We start from the raw sequence: 26,070 nt of genomic DNA, 5'->3' as shown, positions 1-26,070 counted from the left end.
CTTCTTGACATACCAGGCTTTTTCTGCAGGACCTGACCTGACCTCACCCTCCTGCCTGGTTGTGATAGTCCGCCCTGTGTCCTCCAACCTCTCCAGGCTCCCAACCTCCCCCACCGAAACCCTGCCCCCTGCGCCCGGCCCCCAACTCCTCCTCACTCTTTCTGCCTCCCAGCCATGTTTCAAGCCCCCTCAATCGGCCCTGCTACCTGGTCCCCTTTCTTCCCTTCTTTGTCCAGCCACATCCTACTTGTCACCCCTGCCAACTTCTCCCTGGGCCTCCAGTACCCCAGACAGAACCAATTCCCCCTCCGTCTGGGATGTGCTTACACCTCTATTTCAGATAACAATAATAATACCAACAATGCCACCTTGTACGGCTGCTGAATAACAGCTCACCAAAGGCTTTCACAGCCACCATCTCATCTAATTTTACTGGGTTCTTCTCCGCAGAGAGAACTTACTGTTTATGCTCCATCTCCTCCCTTAGGTTGTAAACACAACGTCTGAACATCACTTTATGTTTGAAAAGTTCCTCAAGACAGCGCCCTGCGCAAGGCCTTCTCATCTCACTTTGTAGGTGAGGAGACAGCGGTCGAGCGAGGGTGTGGGACTTGCCGCATCACCAGGCTGGAGAGCAGCCAGGCTGGACCCACGGCCCAGGCCCCTCATCCTCAGTCCCACGCTTCTCCAGGATGCCCAGCTCCCTGAGTCTGCACCCAGGATCTGATTCATTTCTGTATTCTTGCTCTGTCCTGAACCCAGGAACCTGGAGGGGTTTGTTGACGTGAAAAACAAATTCACCAAGGCCTAGATTCACCCTCCTATGTGCCTCTCTCCAGACCTCTACGATGCCAGCCCCACCCCCACACTTCATCTTTGCACTTGCGGAGATGGGCAAAGGTGGGACCTTCACAGCCTGAAATCCTGGCCCTTTTCCCTTCACTCAGAACCTCAGAAGACCCAGTGGTGTTTCTTCTCCATCCTGCAGAAACGGGGCAGCCTCTGCTAGTCGTCTCTGCCATCCCAGCAGAGTTCACAAAGTACCTCCTCCCAGGATGCAGCCCGGGGGGAGACAGAGATACTTGGAAGGGGGAACTACGAGGATGCCCTGGAGAGGGAGTGTGGAGGGCAGCCAGAGTGCTGAGCGCTGAGTCATCTCCCTGGAAGCCAGGCCAGGCACAGCCCTGCTCACTCACCTGCAGGGACTCCCCGCTCCCTGCCAAGAACGCCAAATCCTTCTAACAGCTACAGTCCTCTCCAAATGGGTTTCCCACTAGGTGTGGGGCCCAGTGAGTGATGTCTCTTTCCCAAACAGGATCACACCCCTGCCTTCCCGCGTGGGTTGCTCACAGCTCCCCCCTCTGGTGGCAAGGACAGCTGCCAATTCTCGATCGCTCACTACGTGCACAGGGCTGCGCTCGGGACACCGCAGTGAGTTTCACATGTCCTGTCTGCAGGTGCGGATCTTACAGAGCAGAGGCTGTGCTTTCCTCACCTTTATGCTCTCCGTGTCTGCGCCACAGTGGGCACTCATGGGTGTTGTGAGCGAATGAATGAATGAATGAACGAAGTTATAATTGTGGAAAACCTTAGTTAATGCATTATTTACAGAAATCACCTTAATTCCTTTCCAGAGAAAGGGGGTATATTAATTTCCTAAACTAGAGAATATATTTATCTGTTAATGAATAGAATTTTCTAAATTTTGAATGTCTCTCTCATAACTTTTGGAACCTGCTATATTAGATGGTGTCCAGTATAATTCACATCCTATAAAATTCACCCTTTAAAATGTACAATTCAGGGGCCGGCCCGGTGGCATAGTGGTTGAGTTTGTGCACTCTGTTTCAGTGGCCCAGGGTTTGTGGGTTCAGATCCCAGGTGCAGACCTACACACCGCTCATCAAGCCACACTGTGGCGGCATCCCACATAGAATAGAGGAAGATGGGCACAGATGTCAGCTCAGCGACAATCTTCCTCAAGCAAAAAGAGGAAGATTGGCAACAGATGTTAGCTCAGGGCCAATCTTCCTCACATACAAAAAATAAATAAATAAAATATACAATTAAGTGGGTTTTAGCATATTCACAAGGTTGTGCAACCATTATCGTCTAATTCCAGATCATTTCATCACTCTCAAAAGAAACCCGTAACCAGTCACTCCACCATCCCCTCACCCTCCTGTCCAATGACAACCACTAATTTATGTACTTTCTGTCTTTATGAATTTGCCTCTTCTGGACATTTCATATAAATGGAATCATATGATATGTAGTCTTTTGTGTCTGGCTTCTTTCACTTAGCATAATGTTTTTACTCATTTACTTAAAAAATGTCTGTTTTTCATGGTGTTTCTCAGAGCACCCCGGCCCTGGGGGTTCTGAGGTCTATGAGATCCTGTAGGTCAGAGCCAGATGCCATGAGCCTTCAGGACAGCATGGGGTCTGGTAGCTGATGTACAGGACCAGCGTGGGAGTCGGCTGGGAGATCATAGTCACAGCACGGGGCTGACAATAGAACCAGAGGCTAGCAACCAATCACACCGGGGGACTGCCCTGGGAACGCCCCTTGGGAGCTGTGAGGGCACAAGGAAGAGATTCTGGCACATCTGATGGGGGGGTGGGGAGACCAGGGTGTCAAGTCCCCCAGCTCTGGGCCTGCCCTTCTTGAGTCTGAAGGGGGAGTCCCACTTCTGAGGCAGCTTCAAAGCTCCACAGGAGGTTCCAAATCTCCAAAGCTCCAGGGCTGGTTCTGATCTGGGGGTGCAGAAGAGGCAATGGCCACCCCGAATGCCTCGCCACCCTTTCTGTCTCACCCAGGCGTCCTTTAGCTGGGAAGCAGATCCAGGCAGGAAAACCCAGCTGGCTGAGCAGAGCCGAGAAAGTGTTGATCTTAGGCAGTTTGTGCATGAATTGATTAATTAATCAATCAGTTAATTCCCTTTCTGTTTTTTGGAAATTTTAACTTGCTGTATTCCACCAAGGATCTGAGATGGTTTACAGAAAACAAAATAAGAGCACAAATTAAAAATGACAAATCAACCCAGGGGACATGGAAGACATAAGTTCTAGGCCAGAAGAGAGAGAACAGCATAAATAAGGCGTTTACAAGGCACCAGGTGGTGGCGCTCTCTGGGCGCTGGGATCAGGGCACAGCTTCCTGGCCGTCCACAGACAAAGGGCAAGACAGCGTGTGTCACATCCTCAGCATCTTGACAATAAACACTCCAGTTCCTCAGAAAGACCAAAGCACTTCTTGGCACTAACATCTGAAGGGCATTTCTCTCCTGCTGTTTTAAATAGGGAGCCATGAAGTCATTCCTCCAACACTCCTTGGGCCCCGACATGCCAGCCCTGGGCTGGGTGTTCGCCTCTGCCGGCGTCCAAGGCTGCCGGGTGGGCCCCGCCCTTTCAATCATTAGCTCTTGTTTGGGAAACACTGTGCCATTTGGTGACCACTCTTCCAAGTTTTGCCAGAAACACATACCATCTGTACTGTTATTTACGTAATATTTTAATTTACATTGACTTGCATTTGACTTGTTAAAACACGGCCTCGTCCTAAGCAGTGGGGATCACAGGTGTAACCGCCAGCTCTAGGTTTCTACTGAATTAACTAAACGACTATTAAAGTAAAGCATTTCACCCATGTTCCTCTAAAACCATCTCATGTTCTACTAGTGGTTTACATCTTGCACTTGGGAAATAAGCCCCCATCCCTGAGCCCCGGATGCACGGGGGCACAGCCCTCTTCGTGGATGGCAAAGCCCTCCCTCACCTCCTCCACCTGACGGAGGGATGGAGACGGCCCCCGGGAGCCCTGGTTTAGGCTCCCCATCACACTCCATAGAGGCATCGGAGCCGCAGCCAGTTTAAAGCTCACGTGTGACAGATGAAGACACTGGGGCCGGAGAGCAGAAGGGACTTGGCCCGAATCACAACGCTAGTGAAGCAGTTTGAGAGAGCGGCCGGGGTCTCATCTGCCTCCACGGCAAGCCCCAGGAGGGCAGGAAACGTGTCTGTTTCATACACCAGGCTAAATCCAGTGCCCAGAACTCTGCCTAGCACATAGTAGGTGCTCCGAAAACAACTATGGGATGTTAAGACCAAGTTCAGGATGAAGGTCACCTCTGGGAGGGAGTGTGGGAGGGAAGGACCTGCAATTGCAGAGGGCTATGCAAGGGCTTCCACTGAACTTGTTGAAGTCTCTTTTAAGCAGGGTGGTGGGTTTACTGCTGTTTGTTATGTTATTGTCTATTTTGTTGTTGTTGCTGTTGGATTGAAATATTTTTAAAAACTTAAATAAATTTGTTAAATATGTGAACGAATCTAGGGCCCCTTTAACAAGCGTGTTTTCTCTCTGCTAATGCAACACTCTGTGCCCCATCTCAAGTGGGCTCTAACTGAAATGGAAGAAATGGGTCTGATTTCCTTGGGAGGGTACACTCCAGCTGGGGTCTTCTCAGCTTGTCACCTCTCCCTCCACTCCCAAAGCCTGTGGCACTTGGCAGGGTAAATCTGAGCATGACTGACGACAACCGAGGCAGAATCCATCTCAAACAGGCCATGGCATCATTGGCATGGCTCAACAAACCGAACCAGGTCTAGGGAGATGCTTAGAGAATCCCAACTGGGCTCCACCAATGAGCACCACATGAGGGCAATGAGCCTTTCTGTAAAACCAAGCTGCCCACCAACATCTTTGTTCTCCATCTGCAGAAATGACAAATCTTGGCATATATGTTTTGTGAACAACAGACTATATTGTTGGGTCAAATGCCAGGCTAGGATGTACACTGAGATTGCCAAGATGGGTCCACAAAGTCTCAGAGTCACAAGGTTGGAAGGGACCTTCACGGTCACGTGACTCAAGTCTCCCCTAGGGACTGCTCTCAGGAGGCTACTCATGACCTGGGGCAGCAGAGATCTGTCTTCTTTTTCTGCAAGGGGGTGGGGGAGGCTTTTTTTTTTTTTAATAAAAATGGAATCCTGCTATGTACGTTTCTCTGCACCTTGCTTTTCTCATGGATCATCTTTCCAGGTCAAAGGCCAACAGTTTTTGAGCAGTTAGCATAGACCAAGCACCGTTATAAGCACTTCACATGCATCAAGCCTATGGGGCAGGCACTATGATAATCCCTTCTTTTCCAAAGAAGAGACTGATGGTCAGAGAGGTGATGTAACACAGTTTGTGGGATCCGGATCTGAACCCTGGCAGTCTGTCTCCAGACCCTGTGTTCCTAACCACTACACTTTACTGCCTTTCTAAACGGAGACTGGATCTGTCTCATTCTTTTTAATAGCTGAATGATGGGCCACGGTTTCAATATAACACCTTCAAATTTCCCCTACTGTTGAGTTTTCATATTTTTTTACCACTAGAACTTTGCGAGAAACATCCTTTGTACACACATCTTTACAGACTAGCGCTATTGTTCCATAGGCCGGATTCCCAGAAGTGGGGCCGAGGGTCAAAGTGTGCGTGTGTTTTGGGTTGGAATAGCTACAGGGCCTATTGTTTGAGGAGTCTTCCTAAGGATGAGCCATGTAATTTTCACTTGCTGGTTTTGATTCTGTCCCAAGAACCATGCAGAACAGCTCCAGCCCTCTTCTCCAGGACTCCCCCGGGAGGGCTGAGGGCAGTCTTCTCTTCCCCAGATTCCTCAGATAGTCCTCTGACAACATGGTTGGGTGTCCCCTATGGCTGCTCCAGCCCGCTCTTAAAGTGCTGTCCCTCTGGGGTGACCTCCTCCACTGAGAGACACACACCCCGACAGTATCTCTTCTGATGTCAATGGCGGAGGAGGAATGACCCAAGGAGGTAGGATTCAGAGTCCTTATCTTTAGCTCTCCCCAAATCACATACATGACATCTTGAGAAAGACGCCCTTAAAGACCAACCAAATTCTACCTCCACACAACCAGAAAATAGAGCTCATTCTTCACCTAGAGAAGATGCCAATGATTTTGGAGCCAGGCAGACCTTCGCGCATCTTCTAGCTCAATGCCTCATTTTACAAGAGTCCTGGAGGGCAATGACCAACCCAGGCTCACGTTTACCCCAATGAGCTGGGAGCGCAGGGGCCCTGGGGGCACATTTCTCCCGTTCTCTCTGCCTGCTGGTTCCTAGGAGCTGTCTTACTAGAAAGGCGTAGTGTAAATATTTTGCTAAGCAGCCAAGAGAGGAAACTTACCCAGGCTGAGCTGCCCTGTGCTGGGTGCTGGCCATGGACACAATGCTCAATGAGGGCCATTATCTAGGGAGGGAGGGCTGTTTGTTCCGCTGCGGGACGGTGCCAGAGACCGGAGCCACCAGGCTTGCCACCCTGGCTGCCACACAGAAGAATCTCCTTGCGCTCAGCAGACTCTGTGGTTATGCAATGCGGGCCAGGAGGTTAACTCTCCCCAGACGGGAGCCAAGCCTTGTTCCTTCCTGCCTGAGTGTGTCCATCTGAAAATGCTCAGAATGGAGAGCCTCAGTGTTTGCAAAGAATGCTCGGGCCCTGAACCTACTGGGTTCAGCGTGCCCATCCCTGTAGCTCCTGGCACCCTCCTGCTAAGGCCCTGGGCCCCAGCCCAGCGTCTGCCCGCTGCTGCTCAGGCATCACTCAGGGCCTCACAACCCTGCCTCCCAGTCTGTGCGCCTGCCCGTCCCTCTCCTGCTTCCTTCTTTGTCAGTTGTATCTAGTCTAAGGCTCCCTTTCTGAAGCACAAGTTCCACCCCACGTCCTCAAAGCCTTCCCTGACCAGCTCCCAGGGACCCGAGATGAAGTAGTGAGTTTTCATGCCAAAAAAGATCTTGGAATTTATCTATCCAACTGCCCCATTTTCCAGATGAGGAAACTGAGGCTTAGAGAGGTTTGACTAGCGTGAAAGCAGAGTGAGCAAATGTGAGGACCAGCACACATCTCCTTTCCAAACTCTTTATCTTATACCTCACATCCCATCTGTCAGGGGATCACATTGGCTCTGCCTTCAGATGGTACCCAGAATCCGACCACTTCCCGCCATCTCCACGGCCGCCATCTTCGTCTGTAACACTATCCCTTCCTGACGACAGCACCAGCCTCCCAGCTGGCCTCAGGGCTGCCCTGGGCTCCTGCAGTGTGGTCTCCACACACAGCCAGGCTGGACCTTCTGGAACATTCAGCAGACCAGGCCACTCCTCCACTCGGACTGCCAACGGCTTCTCAGCTATCTGCACACCCTCCGCCTGTCACCTCTCCAGCCTCCTCTCCTCCTACGCCCCCCACCCCCATCCCTCCAGCCACACTGGCCTCCTCGCTGTTCCCACCCGGCATGATCCCACCTCTGCCTGGAACGCTCTTCCCCAGACAGCCCGGCACTCATGCCCTCACCCCTCAGGCCTCGGCTCAAACGCCACCTTCTCAGTCAGGCGTCTCCTGACGTCCTGGTTCTTCTCCTTTCCCCACTGTCACTTCATCACATACTATATATTTTAGTTGACTAAAAGATAATAACTTTACACTTATTTTATCGATAATATATTCACATCTTTAATATCTCACAAAACATACAGTATGTGGTAAGGTGACAATGTGTTTGTCTATTTTCCCCAGTAGAATATACCGGCAAGAGACAGGAATTTTGGTGTTCTGTCACCTAGAACAGTATGTGGCACCTTCTGTCTGGGCAGTGCCGACTTTAAGGCTGAGCTGCCTCTTTGAGGACAGACGGTGGTGATGGTGGTCCTGGTGTCACTGTGACATAGCGCGTGTGTTAGGAGTTGGGGGAGGGGACGAGTTTGGTGGCACATGCAGGATCAATGGAAGGAGAGACTCTGACGGCTCCAGGGGGGCCAGCTGAGAGGCTGCCCTGACGCTATGTTTTTAGAGCTTTATGGGGGAAACACTCAGACACCCGAGCCTCAGTTCCCCTCGGCCCCTGACTCCCTGGCCCAGGCAGAGCTGCTCCGGACCAGCACCTCCATGGAGGTGGCCACAGAGAGGCTGCCCTGAGGACCCAGGTGTGGCTGGCCCCCCTCTGCTTTCGGCACCTTGAATCTGCATGTCCAGGAATCTCTCTCTCTACATATTTCAAAGCTCCCCAGTGGGTGACTCATGGGCCCCACTGGGTTTGGGGACCTCAGCTGAGTTCCTTTGCAAAGAGTTTTATTCCCAATACTAAATATCTGTTGAATGAATAAAGAGAGAGGGGAGAGGAAGAAGAAAGACACAAGAGAGGAAGACGAAGTCTCTGAGCCCCAGAATGATCCCCAGGAAGTGTGCCAACCAGAACCGGAGAAGAGACAGAACGGCAGGGCCTGTCCCGACAGGTGGGACAGACCTCCAGGTTTCACTTGCTCTGCCACACCTGCAGCTATGCGGGCTGGGGCACAGATCTCAAGCAAACAGAAGCTCGTGATTTCGGCCTTATTCGGATTGACATTTTTATTTACCCATGGCATAATTTCTTTGAGGTCGGCTGGTTTTATTCTAAAGAGGGGCCCCAACGGAGTTACCTGGGTGACTGGCAGTTCAACTCTCTCTTTTCTTGGTCTGCCCTGGCCTGTCCTGACTCAGCTCTCACCTCTCTGAGCACCTCCCTGACTCTTTCACCCGAGCCTTTTCTTCCTAGATGCGTGTGCTCAGTTCTCAGGCTTTCATCTTTAATCCCCTCCTTGTCTCTCTCTGCATTTCTCACCTCGTCTTATTAGCAGCTTCCACAACTGCACACGCCACCCGTCCTGCCCCAGAACTCCCCAGTCCTGCATTTCCAGCTGCCAACATCTTGGCTTGGCCATCCCATTGGCCTCTCAAATTCAATATGCTTAGCACCAAACTCATCTTTTCTCCTCCTCTGCCGCTGGTACCACCATTCTCCTAACCCTCCAGGCTTGCAACATCAGAACGACCTCGGAACCCCACTCTCCTTTGCCCCCACAGCATCCATCCATCCATCCACCCCACCCTGTTCCACACTTCTGACCGAGCACCACTGCGCACCAGGCTGTGCTGGGCTCTGGGGACATTCACCATGCCTGTCCCTCCTCCTTCTGTGGAACCTCCAGGGCCACCTCAGGCCCTGAGATTGTGAGAGGAAGCCTGTCCCAGAACCAGTCAGTCCCACAACTCCAAGTAGTTCGCTGTGTGACTTCGGGCAAGTCACTCGCCATGTCTGAGCTTGGGTGTCCTTGTCTTTGGAGAGGATTAATCATTCCTGCCTCACCTCTCCCCAGCCTGGCTGTGACACCCACAGGGACGTCAATCTGAAGGATGATCACCACCCCCAACTGTGTTGCAACCTTCTTCCTTCTGTAGATCATGGCCATAACTCCCTGCAGCCTCCTAGCCTCCAGTCTGAGTCAGAGCCCCAGAATCTGCTTTTATTTTGTGAAGAAGATTGGCCCTGAGCTAACTTCCGTGCCAATTTTCCTCTACTTTGTAGCCAGGATGCCATGTCAGCATGGCTTGACAAGCGGTGTGTAGGTCCATATCAGGGATCCAAACCTGCATACCCCAGGCCACAGAACCAGAGTGCGCAAACTTAACCACTATGCCACCAGGTCGGGGGGCCCACCCCCAGAATCTGCATTTTAAAGAAACACCCCAGGCAATTCTGTTGGGGCAGAGGGAGTTGTGGACCACACTTGGAGAAATTCTGGCTCACTGGATAGAGTCCAAACTCCCTCACCATTCCCCAGTCCTGAACCAGACCTAGCCCTGCTTTCCAGACGTAGGTCCCACCAGGCTCAGCGGTAACCAGGCTGGGCTATCCACTCACCATCCTGAACTCAGAATGGAGTTTGTTCTTCTGCCACTTCCCCAACATGGAAAGGCTTGCTGACTCTCCTCTCTCGGAAAGTCCCTTTCCCACCCTGAAAGGTCCAACTCGAAGGCCTTCTCCTTCCCGCACTTGTCATGGGTACCCCAATAGACACACGCACCGTCGTCTCCCAGTCGGGTTGCTGACTGGCTTTTCACTGGCTCACATCCTAGCTTCCTAACTAGAAGCGGCCTGAGGGCAACCCTCTGTCTTGCAGATCTCTGTGCTCAGTAACAACTGCTTACCGAGCATCTACAAAAGCCTAAACACGCACCCCAGGAGTACACAAAGGGCTGGGCAGAATTCCTGCCTGAGGGGGGCCCTCTCTAATGCAAAGCCAGAGGGTACTCGCCTGCTTGATCAGAGTAGAAAACAAGAGAGGGTACCAGAGAGTCTCAGAGCAAGGGTTCCTAATGCCATGGGGGAGGGAAAGTCCAGAAAGAAGGAACTTTGCAGGAAGGCTTGGAGCGTGAGGAGTCGGGGTGGGGGGTGAAGGGGGATGGAGATGATGGGAATGGCTGGGCTGGGAATGCTGAGCTAAGGAGCTGGACTCGTCCGTCCTGTAGGTCAGGGGTTGGCAAACCCAGGCCGCTGCCTGTTTTCGTAGCTAAGGTTTTACGGGAACCCCGCCCCACCCATTCTTTTACACACTGTCCAAGGCTGCTTTCAGGCAACAACAGCAGAGGGAAGTAGCTGCGAGAGAGACCGTGTGGCTGGCAAAGCTTAAATGTTTACGATCTGGCCATTTCGAGAAACAGTTTTGCCCATCCTTGCACGGGCACCGGAAGCTCTCGGGGGATTTTAAGCAGGGGACAGCATGGGTCAGATTTGTGTCTTATCTTACTATCACTCTGGGACAACGGAGGGATGGCCTGGAGCAGAGAAGCCGGCAGGACAGGAAGGTGGTTGGCAGGCTGGGATAACTGTCCAGGAGGGGGATGGATATTGACAATATGGCTGTTGTTTATTGAGAGATTTATTGAGTTGCTGTGTGCCCACACTGGGCTAAGCCCCTTACACGTATTCCCCCATCTAATCTGCACAACAAATGCAGGTACTGTGGTTATCCCCATCTTACAGATGAGGCACAGAGATGCAAAGCACCTTGCCCAAGGTCACACAGCGGGTATGCAGCAGAGCCAGATGCAAACCCAATGCCAAGTTCAAGGGGCCCTCAGTGCCAAGCTTAAGGTCTTCGGGGTCGAGGGTGTTTGCTTGTTGACGGATCTCTTCGAGTTTCCCTGAGAAGACAGAACACGAGTCTTCTCCAGAAGAAAATCTATCCTGAGCGGAGTCAGGCAGGAAGTAGGAGGCAGGAGTGCGGCTATTTTGGAAAAGCGACACGAAAAACCACGAAACTTCCTACCTGTCCCGTTTTGCTCCCATCTGTCCTCGGAAACAAGGCTGCCCCTCTCTTAGATAAAAAGGTGTTTCTCCCCACACCGTGGCTCTGCCGCTGGTGGTGGGAGAGAGCACTAAGCTTAGCACCCATTTGCTATTTTTAAAGGGCTATATAAACAAACAGGGCTATGTAAATAAGAAAAAAATGAGGTCATCCTTTTAAAATCTAAAAATGTTCTCTTTCTATGGGGTGAGCAGCAAAACCTCAGAAAGAACTGGTGCTTTTTTATCCCCCAGAGGCCTTCTCCAGCCCACAGCCTCCGAGGCCACCAGGTCTGCCCCTCCCTTCCTTGCACCCGCCAAGGGAAGGCAGGCAGCCTGGGAGCCGGGACTCCTGGGTTTTATTCCTGGCTCTGTGGGCTTTGCGTCGAACGCCCAAAGCCACCTCCCAACCCCAGCCACCACCCCCCTGGGGCTCTGACATCCGTCTCCATCCAGGTCACTCACAGGCACTGCCCATGCTCATGTGCCCTCCTCCGGCACAAAACTGCTGACCAGCTGACCCTCTCCTCTCTCCTCTGCCTCCTCTCCCGCCTCGATCGGCTGAGTGGACTCAAAGGCCCTTTGCATTCTGATTAGAAGCAACTCGTGTGCTCCCTCCACACGTCCTCCCCAACTTCTCTGCACATATTTTAATCCCTCCCCATGTTTTTCTGGACCTCTTCTTCCAAGCTGATGGCTGGAAGTCACTCCAGCAGCCCCAGAGAGCTGTGTGTAGTCCCTAATGATCCACAGGAGGCACTTCAAGCTTCCACAGGACCTCACGATGCTTCTCTGTGTTTCCCAAGTACTTTCTCCACTACCGACGCCCTCCCCACCCGTGACCCCCTCTGCCATCAACAGCATCACCTCATGTCTCTCTTCTGCCATCTTCCACTCCTTCCTCCTCTGCCTCCCAACCCCAACTCACAGCATCCTTGGCTTCTCTGTTATCCTCCAGCACAGAAATGAGAATCACCAATATTTGCCAAAGGGGCAGTTTTCAAATTGTATTCCATGGAGGTGTTTCAGAGGTTCTTCAAATGTGAAGTGAGAATTTTATTCTAAAAATATTGTTTAACTCCTATTGAAACTGTTATAGAAAAGGGACTGGCACATGCCAACATGTTCTATGGCACATTGTAACACACTGAGTACCGCCAACGGGTGTGGCCAGCTTAACTTGGTCCATGCAGACCATATCAGACCATAGCCTTGATAGATCTTGGACTTCAGTATTGAAACATGTCTAGAAAGACGAAGCTCTTTACTGGGCATCTTTACATTGTTTAAATTTGGGACTACATACACTTATTCAAAACCACACAAACAGGTAGATTCTAAAGCTTGCATGATATCAGAACGCGTGACGTGGGCTATCATGAAGATGTCATAAATGATGTGTGCTTCCTGTCTGAGGGGTGTAAGAAGACGGAATTCAAGCAGTTGTTTGACACTGTCAGGATGCAAACCAGAATGCCCTCCTCCTTCTTCCCAAATGTCCACATAACACCGAAGTGAAGACAAGACCGTCGTGGGAGGCAAGGTGAACTGCTAGAAATCTGTCACCTTCACATCTTCTTCTTGATATGGTTTAGAATTTTCTTAATGCTGTGCCACCAAGCCAAACAAAACAAAGACGGAAAAGCAACACCGAATGTTACCGCTGATCCAGTGAATACAACAATCGTCTCGAACAGAGGCCAGCAAACTTCTCCTAGAGAGGGCCAAATAGTTAATATTTTGGGCTTTGTGGGACAGACGGTCTCCGTCACAACTACTCAACTCTGCCATTAGAGTGGGACAGCAGCCATAGATAACGCAGAAACAAACGGCATGGCTGTGTTCCAATAAAGCTTTATTTATAAAAATCAGGCAGCAGGCAGGGGGAGGCCCACAGGCAGACCCTCCATCCAGACCCTGGGATTTCAATGCTTTTAGACATCAAAGCAGAGTCATTGCTTTGAGAGTCATTGATGGACTTCTGTAATAAACAGAGGTTAAAAATTTGAACTTAAAGGGCCCAGCCCCATGGCCAAGTGGTCAAAGTTCCACGTGCTCTGCTTTGGCGGCCTGTTTTCACTAGTTCGGATGCTAGGTGCAGACCTACTCCACCTGTCAGCCATGCTGTGGTAGTGGCCCACATGCAGAGTGGAGGAGGACTGGCACAGATGTTAGCTCAGGGACAATCTTCCTCACACACACACACACACACACACACACACACAAAGTTGAACTTAAAAAGCAAATGTGTATTTATAAACTACCACTTTAACCTGTTGTATATATTGGCATTCCATGTAGGATTTGACTTTTAAAAAATGATTTTTAAGACTATAAAAGTTTGAAAACTACTAGCAGAGAGCTTTGCTGCTAAGAAAATGCCTTCATATCCATTTCGAATCAGGTTCACCCTATAGTCACTTATTGAGAAATCACTTTTATTTTGGAGAGAGCCCCAGTCCAGGTCCCTACTAAAGGGGAGCTACGACTCCACCTCTCCCTGCCCTCAGACAATTCCAAACACAGCCACTCCCAAGCCTCAGATGGTGTCATTGGGACTCCCCAGCACAGTCTGCAATGTCATCCAAGGCTGGCTCACAGCTGGCTCCTGCCTGGCACACCTGCCTGCCTGGGCCTGAGCCCTCCACCTTGTTCGGATTGCAACCTCCTCGCTGGTGGCTGGGGGAAGCTACGCCAGCAGTGGGCCACGAGCGCCCAGACACTCCAGAAGCACTGAGTCAGCACCTCATTAATCACAGATACTTTTATTCCCCAGGGAGAGCTCGGGAAGGGGCGGGGACGAGAATTCTGCTGGAACTGACAGCTCATTTCCCTCTGGGCCAGCCCCATCCTCTACAGATTCTTCCGGGCAGCTGGCAGAGCCCACATGGACAAAAAGAGAGTTGGGGAGTGAAGGAGGGGAGGACAAACGCCGGGCCTGGGGGGGATTCCCTATCCACACGTCCATGACAGTTCCCCCAGAGCTTGACTCACCTCCCTCAGAGGTTACTATTTCCGGCCCAGTTCAAATATCTACTGCACATCTAGCTGAAGAAATCCAGACCCCGCCCTGAAACTGCCAGTGGAGGAGACCCATAAACGGCCTACCATGACCTGTGCAGAAGGAAACAAATGCTAAATTGAGGCACCAGTGTCCCAGGATGCCAAGGAAGGGGGGCCCATTCATTACGGCGCTGTTGGTTCCTATTACAAAGGAAGAAGGCTCATCCTTGGAGCTGTTACTCCCTTTCTTAGGGACACATCCTGGTAGAGAAGAAAGTGTTGGGTCTTTTGTAGCCATAGGCTCTGTCCCTTACTAGCTGAGTGACTGTCTTTCAATTACTGAACCTCTCTGTGCTGTTTCCATACCTTTACACAGGGGGTACTAGAACCAGCCTCACTGAGGTTTCTGCAGGACTGAGCCTCGTCTGTAAAGTTGCAGGCCCCACATGCAGTGTCCATCTCTTTACTGTGCCCTGACTCTTAGGAACTCATACACTGCGACCAGATGGCAGAGCATGGCAGACATGTCACGGCTGCCCCTGGGAGGGCAGAGTGGCGGCCACCTGCCTGCACAGGCCGGAAGGGCTACTCACATGTGGGGAGCCCCTGCTCGGCGTCCAGGCACACTCTAGGGCCTTGCCTACATCTTCACAGCAGCCCTGGGAGGCAGGTGCCACTACTTTCCATTTCACAAGTGAGAAGGAAGAGGCAGCAAGACTGAGCAACTTGCCTGCTAAGCCAGTAAATGCCGGCGCTGGGATGTGAACACGGGAGGATCCAGGGCCTCCCCTAGGGAGCACCACCTCAGACATCCCCCCTCAGAACGAGGCTCAAGTGCTCAGGCCTTCTCCCGTGGAGTCCAAGGGGTGAGTCCTCCACCTCCGCTAGGGAACTCTGGCCATGGTCTGGGTCCAGGGGGCCCGCGTGGTGCGGCTGAGCTATGGGCAGAGGCCTGGGCCCAGCCGCCCCACATTCAGGGGGCTCCAGTGATGCCATGTCTGAGGGCTGCCGAGGCCCCATCCTCCTCTCTGGACGTGAGAAAACCTCCGCTTGGAAGGAAGGGAACGAGGCTCTGTTGCGGCACAGCACACCAGGCTGGGAAGCGACCCGGCACTCACAGCTGAGCCCACGGACCTGACGCAGGACGAGCATCACCAGAGCCCCAGGAAAGAGGCCCGAGCACCTAGACCTTGGCTGTATCAGAATCAGAATCCAGATTCCTGTGTCCTCGACTCCGGAGAGTCTGATGTCTGAGAGCAAGGGTGTGCGGGAATCTGCTTTTTTTTTTTTTTGACCAGGCACCCTCTCCTCCATCCCCCTGGGTGATTCTCATACACTCCACAGCCAGACAAAAGAGCCAAAGACATATTCCCGACCCAAAGAGCTTCTAACATCACACATCTAACCTGAACCACGAGCTGAACTTCTAACCTGAAACCATAACACAGACCTGAAGAGCAACAAAAACCCCTTATATATATATATATACACACATGTCTACCAATGCTGGGCCCCTCCCCAGGACAACTCAGTCAGTACCTCTGGAAGTGGGCCCCCACTATTGGAATTTTTAAAAACTTTCCAGGTGATTCTAATGTGCAGCCAGGTCTGAGAACCACACGTCCTTTCAAGTCTTCACAACAGGGAGGGCCCTAGAGAGACGCCGCCCTGGGGCTCTTCAGGCCAGAGCCTCCTTGGGGGGAGGGCAGAGAGGCGGGTGGAGCTCTGTAAAGCAGGAGGACACAGCGGGGCTGGTGAGTGGGAGGCTGTGGTCCCTTGAGAGGAGTTCCTGCCAGGGAGAGGATGGAAACAGGAACTGGGAAGAGATGACTGCATCTCGGAGGAGATAGCGTGAGGGCAGTGAGAGTGCTGGCACTCAAAGTCTCTACTCCTGGCCAAGGATGTCCCGAGGACTCCCAGCTTCCACAGAGGCTCAAGGGAGGCACTAACAATACTACATTTTAAAGAGGAAGAATATTAGCAAGCTCAGGCAAGAAAGACCAAAATGGCGCCCCCAGCAAGCATATATAGTGACAGCCCATTTCTTACCTGTGCTGAAGGCACCACTTTCGATGACCAAAACTAAAACGCTGTTCTCTTTGGAAACCAGCGTTCATGTCCACTCCTGCTGCAGCTGCCCTCTCACGCTCTGCTCTTCCCTCTGGAAGGGAGAGCTTGCCTGGCCAGCGTCGCTTGAGGCTTCTCCATGAACTAGATGGAGGATGCTGGGTTTGCGCCTTGAATCCTGCAGGGGATGGTTGAAAAACACGGTCAAAGAGTGTGCTTGGTCAACCTTTTTAGACACAGAATAATCCCCTCCAGCTCTTCCCAAGATGCTTGTCTGGGTGTGGGGCCAGATCCCCATGTCTCCCTAGGGAGTTGGTGTGGCCTGGTGGCCCTGGCACCTACCATGTTCTACCTTGCACCTGGCAGCTAACTTCTTTGAGCCTCTATTGACCAGGAAGCAGGCAGAACTCTAAGACGGCCCTCCAGGTTTCCTGCCTCTCTGGTGTACACATTCTGCATAATCCCCAGGACTGTGGGTCCAAAGGATTTTAATCCTACGATTAGGTTACGTTCTAGGGTGCAGTTGACCTTAAAATAGGGAGATTATTCTGTGGGCTCGACCTAATCAAGAAAGCCCTTTAAAAGCAGAGTTTTCTCTGGCTGGTCACAGAAGAGGAAGTGATAGAGATTAGAAACAGGAGAAAACATTTGACCTGCGCTCGCTGCCTTGCAGAAGGAGAGGCTGTGTGAGAGGACCTGAGGGCAGCCTCCATGAGTCGAGAACAGCTCCCTCGCTGACAACCAGCAAGAAAACAGGACCTCAGTCCTACAACCACGGGACCTGGGCTCCATTAACAACCTGAATGAACCTGGAAAAGCAGAATTTTCCCCAGAGCCCCAGACGAGAACTCAGCCTCCAGAGACCTTGACTTCAGCCCTGAGCAGAGAATCTGGCCACTCGGTCCCAGACTTCTAACCTATAGAACTGAGAGCTAACAAATGAGTGTCTTTTAAGCCACTAAGATTGAGGCAATTTGTTACACGGCAAAAGAAAACTAATACGACCTGCAAAAGTGACTCATATTCAGGCATGAGTGAGAATTATTACAATAACAGACATCAGAGTACGTAACGTCCCCAAATCACTAAACAAAACAGCATTCAGGTTCAGGCCAGGAGCTCGACAACGATCATGATGAAAGGACCAACGAGTGAGCATCAGTTTTTAATAATCAACTCGCCTGGCTGTTGTAAAGGTCAAGTAAGACGATACAGAGGAAAGTGCTTTATGATCTAGAAAGTCTGGGTTGTCTTAGTCGAGCATGGCATGGTGCACCACATCCATGCTGCTCTCTTGGGACTAGACTCTGGTTTGTCTGCTGGAGGCAGATGAGATGTGGCTCCTAGGCCCGGGACACCTGGGTTCCAGGCCCGGCCTTCTACTCATTACCTCTGCGGCTTTGGAAAGTTGCTTAGCCTTGCTGTGCCTGAAAAGGGGGGCTAAGAATGGCAAGGATCTCCTGGGGTTTAATGATCCGGCACATGCTAAGGGTCTTGACCAATGCCTGGCACGTGGTATGGCCCATATAATCACTATGGACATTATGGACGTTATCTCAGAGTGGACCCAGGAATCTAGGTCTGGAGTAACCTGTACACAGGCCGGGGGCATTGTCACCTTCCTTCTCTTGGGCACCATGGTTCTTATTGACATAGTGTTGGAATAGTTAGTGTTTTGGCAATGACATCTCACTGCTGATTCCTACAGAACAGTACAGGTAAGCGAAGCCCCTCAGCCGTCCCCTCCCTGCCACACCTGCTGCTATTAAACCCAGCCACCCTGCCTGCACTCCAGAGCAGTGTGACTGAATTTGCTCAGTGGCTCCTGCCTAGCATTTCCTGATTCTGTTGTCCAAACCATCCAAACTTTTCACCACTCTGAGGTTTTCCATCATCCCCAGATCTGACCTCACGCCCTCCAGTAGATCTCAATTATTAATAAAAACAGCCCAGTGGCCTAGTGGTTAAGGTCGGCTCGCTTTGCTTCAGTGGCCTGGGTTCGAGGGTTCGGATCTCAGCACGGATATACACACCGCTCATCAGGCCACACTGTGGTGGCGTCCCACATACAAATAGAGGAAGATTGCCACAGACATTAGCTCAGGGCCAATCTTCCTCACCAAAAAACAAAAACAAGCCAACAAAAAACCCAGCTGTACTCACCGTGCATACAGACTCTGGGAACCTTAAAGTCCTGGTAGACTGTGAGTACCGTGGGCGGGGTCAGTCTGACTCATTCCCTCACCCCTAAAGCTTGGTGTGGTGTCTCACACAGAGTCGGTGTAGAACAATTCTCTTCAGAACCTGATTCAGTTGTTCATTCATTTAACAAATGTGCATTCAGCACTTATTTGGGGTCAGGCCTGCTGTAGGTAGGTGCTGGGACAAAAGACAGCAAAGTTTCAGCCCCTACCTTCTGGGGGATCGCACTTGGGGGTAGGGGGGAGCAAGGAAGCAAAGGAATGCATTGCAGTGTTGCTGGTTCTAAGTTACTACATGGTGGGGGCATAAAGAAAAGAGTAGTCAATTCTGATGGTGCCTGACATGTGTGAGAGAAAAAGAGGCTATTTCAAACAAAAGGAGCAGTGTCAATAGACAGGAGCTCCCAAACGGGCCGAATGTTCAAGAAATTGCATGCTGTCCATATGGCTGCACGAGAGGGGCAGCGACAGCTCATGAGGGAAGAGTTGGCCAGGGGATGAATTTGGTATATGAAATAGCCCGGACTTGATCTGGCAGCGGAGTGAGGTCACTGAGTCATTTTAATCAGTGAGGTAACACAGTTAGGACGAGGGGTGTGGCTCCAGAGATGACAGGATCTGGTAGAAGGAGTGAGCCACCGCTCTCCCACCCACCAGTGAGGCCAACATCACTGAACGCCACTCCTGCCTCCAGCAGCAGGTGGGAGAGCTGGGCAGACACACCTGCATCTGGGATACCAGGCAGTGGTGCACACAACCGAGGTTCTACACGGCAAACTGAGCCTGTGTTCACCCCCTCTCCCCCAAACACCACTGAAGTCAAAAGAGAAATGTACAATTAAGAGCCAATCCATAGCAGCACCAGCTGGCCAGCAAGTCTGAGGAAAAGCAGACGAGTGGGAGTGACAGAGAAACTAATCAGAGCTAAGCCGGCCTCACCCAACATGGGCAGGGAGAGGCCCACCTGCCAAACCCTGGAGAAGCTCCCTTGGAGGCTGTGGAGGCGGGCAGGGCAAGCTGCATGGAATTCCTGAAATCCAAGGGTGAGAAGTGGATCCTTCAGGTTTCCAAAGAGACCAGAGTTGGGGGAGAGGGGAACAGAAACCATCTACCTAGACACCTTTGCGTCTTCGTTAGCACTGCTTTCTTCTTCCAGGAGACTCTAACCCCAGCAAAGGGCTTGATGGTTCGTTACAGAAACATCCTGAAGGATCCATCAGCTCTTCAATTAATAGCTGGTGCTCTAAGATTCTTTGAATCTCCTGCCTTGCCTCAAAATTCCTCCTCACTGTTTCCACCATTCACAGACTCTTGTCTTCCTTACACAATCCTAATGAAGCCCCAGGGCGACATAACCGTCTTAACGGAAACTTCCAGTCCTTAGCAAACTCTGACCTTGCCTCCCTCCTCCGGACATGCCAAGGCTCCGTGGAGGTGACATTCCCCTTTACCCAGGTGAGCAATACACTCAGCTTTGTCTCTGATGGTCTCCACAAAAATTTTGAGAGTCAAATTGACATTGGACTTGACATCCGCGTCATTAACTGCTAGAGGGCAACAGAGCGAAGACCACAGAGCTCTGAGGAAGAAGGGTTACACCCCTGAGATCCGTTACTCAGCCAAGTCTCAAAGTCAAAGAGAGAAGCACTAAAAATAGCAGGCCGCCCACTTATCTCTTAAAGGAGTTACTCAAGGAATTACTCCAACAAAATAAAAACTGTATCAGAATAAGTAATTCAAGAAAGGGCAAGACAGGAGGCACAGGAAACAATGATGAACAACAAGAGTAGAAAAACGTACACTCAAGTCTAAACGAACTTTGATAATAATGGTCTCCTCTTGTTGGGAATTAAATACCATTTAGTTCTTGATGTTAATGGAGAAGTATGGGTGTTTATTTTTTATTTAAGGGTAACCATTTCTAGAAGGAAAATAACATACAGACCTTTTAAACCACTGTGTGTGGGGCAGAGGGGCGGAGCCAAGAACATTCAATTAATTCGGGCAAGAGTTAGGAAAAGGAAACTAAACAGGAAAGAAAAAAGTATCATAAACAAAAGAGGTAAAATAAGAAGAGAAGAGTAAGACTAAACACGTCAATAAATACAAGAATGCGAATAAATTCAATTATTCTATTTTCAGACAAGAGATTAGGCTGGGTTTAAAAAAAAAAACAAAAACCAGCCATATGCTGTTTGGAAGCGACACATTTAAAACAAATTAACAAAAAGAAATGTTGAAATCAAAGAAGTGGTAAAAAGCTATACCAAGCAAAATGGTGACCAAAAGAATGCAGGAAAGTCAATATTAATATCAGACAAAAATGAAAAAATGTTAAATAGAATAAAATTGGGCATTTTACATTGCTAACAGGTCTATTTCTCTAAGAAGACACAAAAATCACAAATCTTTACCTTCACCCTGAACAAGAGAACCGTAAAGTCTATAAACTAATACATTCTTAGAACCACGAGATGGCAAAAAAAAAAAAAAAAAGAACAGTAAACATCTTGGGCATATCACTCAAAATTTGATAATACAAGTAACCTCCAAAGAAAACTATGAGAGGATTTGAAGATAGTTAGTAAGCTTAACTTCATATATACTCAAAAAACAGTGAAAATACCTTTTTCTCAAATGCCCTTGCACTAGACCACAAGAAAAATCTCCATTGCCAACGTGTATACCGCAGCAACAGAATTAGAAATTAACAAGTAGCAAAAAATAAAAAAGTAAACTAGGCACATGACAATCTAAAAATGCTTTTCTAAACAACTTTTGAGTCAGAGGGCAGAAAAACTGAAATTGTAGAGTATTTCTAAAGGTACACCATCGAGAACCCTCCTTTTAAAAATCTGTGGAATGTAACTGAGGCTGCATTTAGAGGAAAATTCAAACTTACAGGCTTTCATGATAAAATGAGAAAGATTAAAACTAAATGAATTGTCTAACCCGAGAAGCTGAAAAAGAATAAAATGAACCAAAATAATCTAGAAGGAAGAAATGAATAAAATTGAAAACGAAAACAAATGAACGAGAAAAGAACAGCAATGACAATAAAAAAAAAAAAAAAAGCCTCGAACTGGTTCTCTGAGATCAAGAAAATGGGCAAACGGCTTGTTAATCTGACCAGCAGCAAGAGAGATCACAAATAAGTGATCAGAAAGGCAGTGTAAACATGTACAGGAATATTTTTTAAAATTTAAGAGAATTTGATAGATAACGATGTCAATGAATTGGAAAATTGATGACTTCCAGAAAATTATAAATTGTAAAACTGAAGATGAGGGAGAAAACCTGAATAGACCAATAACCACAGAAGACTCCAAAAAGCTAGCAAAGATGGAATTCCAAATTAGAATCTGGGATTGCCTATTGTTTTGTGGGTGTTTATTACATATTACCCACATATTACCCAATTAAAGAAAGAATGGATCATTCAAATAAGAGAGCTGTGACAACTGGCTGGCCGTCTATTCATTCAACAGATGCTTATTAAGTGCCTGTGAAGTGTCAGCACCATTGTGGGCACTGGAGCTTCAGCAATGAATAAAACAGAAAAGGCCCCCTGCCTCTGTGGAGCTGAGGGTCTAGTCAGGGGAGATGCACGGTGAAAAAACAAGCAGGTAAAATAAACGGTATGGCCACAAAAGGGACACAGAGTGAGGGAGGAAGGAGAATTCTATTTTAAACAGAGTGCGTGCACCACACTCACACAGAAATTTATTTGGATTAAAGCTATAAACAAAACATACATGCAAATCTATGAAAATACCAGGACTATTAAATATTTGTATAATTTACTGTTGGAAAATAACCTTCAAACCCTGAACTGGACCTTGAGTTCTCAAAATATTAATAAATTTCACTATATAAAAATACTAAGCACTATATATAACAAAAGTCCCCATTGATGGTTAGAAAACAAACGACAGATTAGATAAAAATATTTGGAACATATAAAAAAAGGGTCAATATCTGTAATATGTAATAAGCACCCACAAAACAATAAGAAAAGACACATAGCTAATGAAATGAAGAGAGGAAAGTGACAGATCATTATTCAAGAAATGAAAATGTCTAATAAAATGTGCAAAGATGCTTGGCCTCATTAACAATTAAAGGATATATGTTAAAAATCAGTATCACCTTTCCTCTATTTGATGGACAAAGAAGAAAATGATTGCTACCACCCAGTGTTGGAGAGAAGGAGTGGGCAAAATTTATGTTGACCCAGCAGCTTCACAAATGCACACATACAAATACACATCACCTTACACACACACACAACCACAAAGATGCACACACATGAGCACTACAGCACCATTTCAAACAGTGAACATGGAAGTAACCTTAATATCCATCAGCAGGGAATTGGTTTAATAAGTAAATGATGATAAATCCACCCAATGGAATAGTAATGGGACAATAACTTTTCTTAATTAAAAATAACTATACACTCCTCCCAATCATAGAGATTCATCGTGACTTTATGTGTCGAATGGGGGCTCAGCCCTTCTCATGGGTGACCCTCCTTACTGCTCACGGCCTGCAGCATGGAAAGCACCACTGTGAACCCCATTTCCCACAGGAGACTCAGTGAGGCTGAGACCCCACAGGTGGTGAGCTGAACTTTGGTCTGTCTGACTCCGGAGCCTGCACACTTAGCTGCTATGCACACTTCCTCTCAATGGGATGGTGTGAAAAAGGGGAAAAGCAACATGACAGACACACATATATCTGCAGCTGTGAAAGCTACAAAGGACATGGAGGAGAAACCCGGGGACTGCAGAGCAGGTGGGGTGTGGAGCATGCATTTGATTCTTTATGTATTCCTATACTGTTCTTTTTTTTTTTTTTTTACAAGAAGCATTAATCACTTTTATAATTTAAAATGCTATAAAAATGTCTTCTTTTTAGAAAACAGCTGAACAGAGAAGGCCCACCAGGGCAAGAGGGGCCCAATTGCAAGGTGGCGCCCACCCGGGGCAGGAAGGACCAGGGCCAGCTCCTCTGCAGGCCCCACCCAAAACCACAGGGAGGGAGGCCCTTCCTCTCCTCTCCCCACCCTCCCTGTGGAAGCAAAGCCTCACAGCAGGGCCTCTGCTGGCAGGTGGAGGGCGCCCCACATCCGGCCTGGGCACTGGGGGCTGGCATCGCTGCAGGGGAAGTTCAGCGGATGAAGGGTTAAAGAAAAACCCCAGATGCCTCACTGGGTCACGACACAGCCGCTTTCCAAGTGCTGGCAGGCAAGCCAGGGGGCTTTGGGCTCCAGCCTTTTGCCTCACACTCTGAGGCCAGAGAAGGTGGCTAAGCTGGCTCGGAGGCCCCAGCCGCCCTCCTGACACGCTGCCCGTCCCTCCACTGTGAACAGGACGTCTGCCATGCGACGAGCACATGGAGAAGCTGAGTTTGATCTGCCTGGGGCAGGGAACTGTGGGACAAATCTTTCTACCTTTATTTTTACTCCTGCTACCATGGTCTGTGAATCAATACGGAAACATGAAAATCCAAGACCCTGGGACACACATATGGCAGAATCACATGGAACAATCTCAGTGGATAGCGCTGGGCTACTTAGCAATTGGGAGGGGAAATAGGAGGAATTCTTGGCAGGCCTCCTTCACTCAACACCAGGGAAGTAGCACAGGATAGCACAGAGTTAGCGCTGACCTCAGAAGAACTTGGGTTCAGATCCTGGTTTCACCCATTAATAGCTGTGTGACCTCGGCTGAATTACTTCACCGCTCTGAGCCTCACTTTCCTCATGAGTTAAAAGTGAAGACCATCACCTCTCCTTGGCTTGTTGTGTGGCTCAGATGAGATGAAGTGTGTGAGAGATCTAGCATGGAGCCAGCGTACAGGAGGCACTCAGTAAATGCCTGTGCCTTCTTTAGTTATGGTGGGAGATCTTCCAAGTCGCCCCGTCTTGATCAGTCTCTCCTTCTGGCTCCTGTTTTGGGGTTGGCTCTGTGAGGTTTCCTGCCTCCTTCCCTGTGGTCAGGCTTCTGGCTCTCCCTTTCCTGGGGTGCTCAGCTTTGCTTCAGACACCTGCACTTCGGTCTGAGAACGCTGTGCCTGCATCGGGGGGCCCAGAGGCTGCTTCTGGAAGCTCTCTGGGGCCTGGCCGTGTCCTCCAAAGGAGAGGCTGCTCCCTCCCATGGAGGAGTGTGGTGTCCCAGACCAGGAGGTGAGCAGAGAGAAAGGCCGTGGAGCTCAGAGCCTTCGATATGGCCAAGACACGCTTTGGAAACACCTGGGAAATGTCTCCTAGGAAAAGTGGGTTTTTAAAAATAGAGGATGGCGATACCTTTCCATTTGCATGGAGGACAGAAAAAGAAGAACCTCAAGGCAGTAATAGCCGGTCCCATAGACTCTATCTTGGGATCAGGCAGAAGAAATATTCCTGGTTTTCAGGCCCTACAGGGAAGGGGGGCTGCTGAATGGCTCACGGCAGTGCCCAGCCCGGGAGGCTGGGAGATCGAAAGAGCCGCAGGAAGCAGATGCTGACGAGACTCCCGGGCGGCACACGAGGGCGAGGGGCTGAGAGGTGCCAGGGCTCAGATGACGGGGCGAGGACTCGCTTCCTGCCATGCCAGGCCACACCTTGTGGCCGCCCTCTCTTGCCTGAAGGCCCACCCAATTGGCCCTCACTCGAGGTCCAGCTGCATGCAGCTGAGTGGGCTTCAAGGAGACACTCCCTGTCACTGGGCTGCCCTCCAGGGGCCAAAGGTGAAGGAGACCTGGCCCCTGCCTCAGAGTGTTCTAGATTTAGAGGGAAGATGGGCCCAGAAATCAGTGATGACAGCCCTTTCTGCCAAGGAGCCCAGAATTCGGGCTGCCTTCTCCCAAGAAAGCTTGTAACATCTCCCCAGGTTGTGGAGACAGAAGGGAGGAAACCAACATTTGCTGAGCGCCTAACACGTGCCAATGCTGTCCCTGTACTATCTCACTGTCACACCGATGCTACAGCTAGGGGAACAGAGAAGTGGACAGCCTTGCACAGCAGGAGAACCCCGGGCATTAGACAAAACCAGCACCACGAATCTCTCTCTGCCCGAGTGGCCTGAGGCAAGTCATTCAACACTTCAAGCCTCAGTTTCCTCACCTCTAAAATGGGAGCAATTGTGCCAATCCCAGGTCCGTGTAAGAATTAAATAACACAGAGCTGAATTTCCAAAGAATGGCCTTCTCTCTCTTCGTCTTTGGGTTATTTCTGATCATTTAGCTTTACTTATATTTACGATAATGTTGTCTTCTAAAATAAGAAGATTCCAGATCGCATAACAGGACTGCTGCAACTTCTTCCCCGGGAGCACATGGAAAAAGAGAAGCAGGTTGAGACCCCGGGAGACCCTGGGTACCGCAGAGCCTCCCCCACTGGCCCCCGGGGAAGGGGAGTGACGAAGGCCCGTGAGGAGGTTGCGAAACGGGATGTGTGTTTGGAAGGAACACTGTTCTCTGCCCCCACAACGGCCGCCTCCTTAGCCAAGAGGGGGGCCTGGTGACCCAGGGCCCTCCAGGGACCCAGCCGAGCTCCTGGTCTACACTCCAACCTGCCCCTACCCTGGCCCAGTGCTGCCCCCGGCCCTCCCCCCACCCCGCCCAGTTTGGAGTCACAGTTGGGCAG

At 50.0% G+C, this 26,070-nt stretch overlaps 1 protein-coding gene across 4 annotated transcripts in view; it reads right to left on the bottom strand.

The window, feature by feature from the left end:
- The window catches only part of HIVEP3 (HIVEP zinc finger 3), a 474,366-nt gene that overhangs the window by 83,087 nt on the left and 365,209 nt on the right, over positions 1–26,070 (bottom strand). For all 4 annotated transcript variants that reach the window (XM_044770511.2, XM_070510167.1, XM_070510165.1 and 1 more), the window contains one exon: positions 16,222–16,417. The gene's annotated coding sequence lies outside the window, so the exon portion shown is untranslated. The remainder of the gene's footprint in view (positions 1–16,221; positions 16,418–26,070) is intronic.

Source organism: Equus asinus, chromosome 5 (genome assembly GCF_041296235.1).
Source record: "Equus asinus isolate D_3611 breed Donkey chromosome 5, EquAss-T2T_v2, whole genome shotgun sequence".
Lineage (NCBI taxonomy): Eukaryota > Metazoa > Chordata > Mammalia > Perissodactyla > Equidae > Equus > Equus asinus.
The sequence above is the reverse complement of the archived record's forward strand: the minus strand, read 5'-3'. Positions and strand labels throughout refer to the sequence as shown.